The following is a 6,000-nucleotide window of genomic DNA, read 5'->3' as shown; positions in this document are numbered from 1 at the left end:
CGATTGATCGGCTGATCAGATTTTCACGTGATCGGCCATGATAACCCTAACCCTAACCCTAACTAACCCTAACCGCTGTCGGTAGCCTAAAAGAGGCCTAGAAATAGGGTTTCGTTCCACCAAGTGGGGCACTACCTACTTTTTTTATATTTAACATTAGAAATATATAGAGATTCCTTAGGAAAAACCTTGCAGTTTTTGAGAAAAAATATGCTAAAGGTGCCCATTTTGAAAAAAACGGAAAACATAGGGAATTTTGCACTTTCAAACCTGTTTATCATATAAACCCAAAAATGCCGAATTACCACTTGAAGTACAAAATAAACCAGTTTGAAATGTGTGATATACCTGAATCTAGGGACAGTAAACATGATAAGATTATCAAGAAAACTTCTACAATTCAAAGGTAATATTTGAGGTAAAATCTGAATAACAAATAGAATTAAGCCAAAATATAATAACAGAGCTGTCAACTCTCACACATTCACCGTGAGACTCACACAATTTTTCACACGCTCTCACGCCACACATCTATTTTCTCACGCACAGACAAATCGCGACGCAACGAGGACACTGAGACCGACAGACTTGACAGAGCAGGTTCCTCAGCTCTCAGATTCTGTCAATTTTATTACGAAATTCAAACAATAAATTTATACCGTTTTGGCGTTTGTAAACACGACTGAACAATGTTGAAAGAAACAGTACAGCTTACCGAAATGTATATTCTTCATACATAATATTGATCAATCAATCAAACAAAGGGGTCAATAAAACAGCTGGAGAACAATTATGTCACATAACATTTACCTCAGGAAAGCCATTTAATGAACATAATATATAGGCACGTTAGTTGGCTAGAAAAAGAGCTATAGAGAGTATTTTGCTAAATATGTGTACTATATTATATATTTATTATATTTGTGCTTATAACATTAAATAAAGTTGTTATTATAATAAAAAACGCATTATATTTGAGTTATTTTTAACCTTAAATAATACTACCAGCTGATAGGGCTGTCTGTATGTAGCCTATGTATTTTTTTTTTCTTGAGTTAAAATGAACGCCTATCTTGTGTACCTAATATTTATTCAAATGAGCCAATATTAAATCAAATCACAAGAATTCAATTGAAATCGTGACATTTGTTTCAAGAAATTTGTAAAAAAAAAAAAAAAAAAAAAACATAGCTTACCAGAAATTGTACCATATAAACATTGTAACATAATAAAATTCAGTTTAGTTACTAAAATGTTTTGACAATCACAATACACTTATTGTGTTGCAAGGGTTTTTTTTGCAACCCCCCCCCCCAATTCTCACTCCAAGTTAAACTCAAAAGTAAAAAAAAAAACACTTTTAAAAATAACACATTTAATAGTGAATATTAATTTGCATACACGAGCAGTAACTGCACTACATGTACATATTCACAGGAATGATTATTGTAAACAAGATTTAATTTTCATTTATTTATATTAAACATGTCCTATATTCATTTTATTTTCATATACACATCACTAAATACCAAGATCACTGTCCTCACTATCAGATTCACACACACACTAACCCGACCCCTAAACCTACCCATCTCTCTCACACACACACACACACACACACACACACACACACTAAACCGACCCCTAAACCTACCCATCTCTCTCACACACACACACACACACACACACACACACTAACCCGATCCCTAAACCTAGCCATCTCTCTCAAACACACACACACACACACACACACACACACACACACACACACACACACACACACACACTAACCCGACCCCTAAACCTACCCATCTCTCTCTCTCTCACACACACACACACACACACACACACACACACACACACACACACACACACACACACACACACACACACTAACCCGACCCCTAAACCTATCCATCTCTCTCTCTCTCTCACACACACACACACACACACTAACCCGACCCCTAAACCTAGCCATCTCTCACACACACACACACACACACACACACACACACACACACACACACACACACACACACACACACACACACACACACACACTAACCCGAACCCAATACCTACCCATCTCTCTCTCTCACACACACACACACACACACACACACACACACACACACACACACACACTAACCCGACCCCTAAACCTACCCATCTCTCTCTCTCTCACACACACACACACACACACACACACACACACACACACACACACTAAACCGACCCCTAAACCTACCCATCTCTCTCTCTCTCTCTCTCTCTCTCTCTCTCTCTCTCACACACACACACTAACCCGACCCCTAAACCTACCCATCACACACATACACACAAGTCAAGCGTTTTTTGTCTATAAAACACCGATATCAGGTCGGGTGAAACCCGTAGTTGTTGGGACATCAGAGACCGGTTTGTCCAGGAGGGCAACATGTTTATTAGCAATAGCTAACGTTAGCTCCGTAGTGTCCGACGTTTTGAGCCATTCCAATGCACATTCCTATCCCACCATCTTTTCCGACGTGAAGAATACACTTTACGGGTGTTAATCGAGCTTGATCGCCGCTATCAGATGAAGATGCGCTGCTTACGTCCTCCTCCATGTTTACATGTGCGTAGTGATATTGGCTTGATTTCGGCTGTGACCTACTTACATTTTCGATGCTGATTGGTTGAAAATCTAGCTCAACAGTTTAATATTATTTATTTATTTATACAGGTAAGTTGACTGAGAACGAGTTCTCATTTACAGCAACGACCTGTGTAGGTCAACACAGAAAAAAGAGAAATACAGCCAAAAGTGCAATATACAGTAAAACAAGCTAAATAAATTAAGAGCAATTAAAAGGAAAGCAAAAACAATCACAGGGAACAAACACAGTCAGTAATAAAATGATCCTTAAGCAGACGTCTAAAATGGCTTAAAGGCATCAGATCATCCAGTTTAAAAGTACACTGTAATTCATTCCAAGTGTGAGGGGCATAAAAACTGAAAGCAGATCTACCCAATTCAGAGGAGATCTTTGGGATCTGTAATAATAGCCATCCCTGAGCTCTGGTCTGATAACCAGACCTTCTAACTGCTAAAAGTGAATTAAAGGGGTGGTTGATTGCTATTTCACTTTTTTCATTTTAAATACTGTGTAATGTTGCTGTTGGTGCATGAACAGTATCTGCAAAGTTGCTGCGCTGAAAGTTCAACGTAAGCAGAGATATTGTCTTTTAAAAATCAGGAAGTTTAATGCCTACAAAAACGACTCGAATGGGACTACAACGAGATACTTCCCGGGTTTTATACGTAACTAACCCATACATTTACATCAACCCTCCCTCCGGAACATGTTCTGCTGTCGAAGAGGAGGAGTTATAGTGGAGAGCTGTAGCTGTCAGGTCTTCTGTGTTCAGGCTTCCTACAGACGCTGTAGTTCGTCAACAATGGTTAAAATTTAAGTTTGATTATGTTCCTGACAATTACAATCGTAGTTTAGCTCTCTGTGCTGCGCATTTTACGGAAGACAGCTTCCAGAATCTACACGAGTTCAATGCCGGATTCAACAAGAAACTATTACTCCAACATGAAGCAGTTACAGCTTTAAAACCAGAGGCCACAACCTGCAAGTAAGATTTAATCATTTTAAATGTATTTGCCTGTATAATTTAAGACGTACGTTTTAGTTTTATCAAGGATGTAAAAAAATGCCAGCGCTGGCTTTAGTATATGACAAACGCGTACAAACATTTTGGACCCGAATTTGTATATGTACAAATTTTGTAAACGTATTTTCCATGTATACTTTATGACGTAATTTTTTGATTTGATCAAGAACGCAAACCAATGCCAAAGCTGTTTGGTTATAGTAGCTAGTTAGTTCGATGTTATTTTGTGTGTATAAGAAACGTGTACAAACTTCAAAAAATTATCGCAACAGCGAACTTCAGCTGCTGTTATCACATGTACACCTAAAGAAAACGACAAACTGAGTAAACTACCGGTAATTTTTGTGAATAGTTAAACGGTTGTTCATTCTATCAATAAAACAATATCTTTAAAAAACGGTATTACTCAGTCATGTAACGTATTCAGTTATATTAAATGTTTAATCAGGGGGAAAGCGTATCTCAAAAGCTAACAAACAGCAGTAGCATTTTCAAGTAACAGCGTATGGGAATTCTTTGAGAAAATAATAATAATTAAAAAAAATTACCATTCAGAAACGTTTAGTAAGAGCCGTGTTTGCGGAGGTTCTGCTTGACTCTCTTCATCACCGCTCTCTGGGTCTGATTCTGGCTCAAACTGATGAGGCAATATTGACACCATTACATTTGACCGGGTCCGGAGCACATGCAACTGTCGCCCGTAAAGGTAATGGGCGTGAAGATTCCGGACGCAGTTTAGCCAATTACAACACACCGGCCGAACTAACCAATCTGAGCTCATTGCCTCTTTCTGAGGGAGTGGTTTCATAGACTCAGGAAGTCAACCGGTCGTTCAAGTGACAGAGGAGGAAGCGGCTTACAATAAAGGTGAAATTTATGAAAAATAAGGCGTTTTTTAACAAACGAAACACGAAGACATATTGCATATTGTTATATTGCAGCCCATAAACATAATCAAGCTAAGAAAAAAGGCAGTAAACCACCCCTTTAATATAAGATGGTAATTTGTGCAAAAGAGCTTTGTATACAAAAAGTGCAAAATGCATTTCTCTACGAGATTTTAAGGGCAGCCAATTTACTTTCTTATAAAGTATGCAATGGTGGGTACTAAACCTGTCCCCTGTAATAAAACGAATGGCACTATGATATACAGCATCGAGAGGTTTTAGAACAGAAGCAGGGGCATGCATATAGATTGTGTCTCCATAATCAATGACAGGTAAAAAAGTGGTCTCAACTAATTTTTTTCTATTTTTTAGAGTCAAACAAGATTTATTTCTATAAAAGAAACCTACTCTAACTCTTAGCTTCTTTACCAACTCATCAACATGCGTTTTAAAGGAGAGCCTGTCATCAATCCAAATCCCCAAATATTTATAAACATGAACACGGTCGATGGAGGCACCATCCAATGTGGAAAAACATAAATCATCACCTATTTTCTGTTGTTTATTTGAAAAAAGCATGTACTTGGTTTTACCTTCGTTAACTACCAGTTTCAATTCAACAAAGACCTTCTGTATAGCTGTAAAGGCAGATTGTAGCTCTAAATGGGCCTGGTCAGCTGTAGGGGCAATAGCATAAATAACTGTATCATCAGCATAGAGGTGGAGTTGGCAATTTTTTATAGCTGAACCAATATTATTAATATAAATAGAAAAAAGAACTGGACCTAAAATCGATCCCTGCGGAACGCCCTTCAAAAGCTCAAGAAACCCTGATTTGACACCATCAGTGGAAACACACTGAGTTCTATTTGTCAGATAATTTTCAAACCATCTACAGGCCACCAACTCTAGTCCAATTGATGACAGTCTGTTTAGAAGTAAAGAATGATCCACAGTATCGAAGGCCTTGGATAGATCTATAAACAGGGCTGCACAATGCTTCTTTTTATCTATACCACTTATAATGTCATCCAGTACCCGAGTAACAGCAGAGGTGGTGCTATGACCAGGTCTGAAACCTGACTGATATGTTTTCAAAATGCAATGTTCGTCTAAAAAGGAGCGCAACTGCAGATTTACTATTTTCTCAAATATTTTCGCAAGACATGAAAGCCTTGAAATAGGTCTATAATTGTTTAAATCTTTGGGATCACCACATTTAAAAAGTGGACGTACCAGGGCCGTCTTCCAAACCTTAGGAATTATTCCTGTTAACAAGGATAAATAAAAAATGTGAGCAAGTGGCTCAGCAATAATAGTTGCAGCAAGTTTCAAAAGACAGGGATTAAGATCATCTGCTCCAGTAGCAGTTTTTATATCAATAGTTAAAAGACCTTTGAAAACTTCCTCGGAGCTAATCCGTCGAAATGAAAAAGATGGGTTTAAAACT

At 37.9% G+C, this 6,000-nt stretch overlaps 1 protein-coding gene across 1 annotated transcript in view; it reads left to right on the top strand.

Moving 5' to 3' along the window:
- LOC308687562 (adhesion G protein-coupled receptor E3-like) overlaps positions 1 to 6,000 on the top strand; it is a 46,810-nt gene that overhangs the window by 608 nt on the left and 40,202 nt on the right. The gene's annotated exons all lie outside the window — the stretch shown is intronic.

Source organism: Scardinius erythrophthalmus (assembly GCF_964197995.2).
Source record: "Scardinius erythrophthalmus genome assembly, chromosome: 3".
NCBI classification, from domain to species: Eukaryota; Metazoa; Chordata; class Actinopteri; order Cypriniformes; family Leuciscidae; genus Scardinius; species Scardinius erythrophthalmus.
Note: the sequence above shows the minus strand (reverse complement) of the source record. Positions and strands in the feature narration are given on the sequence as shown.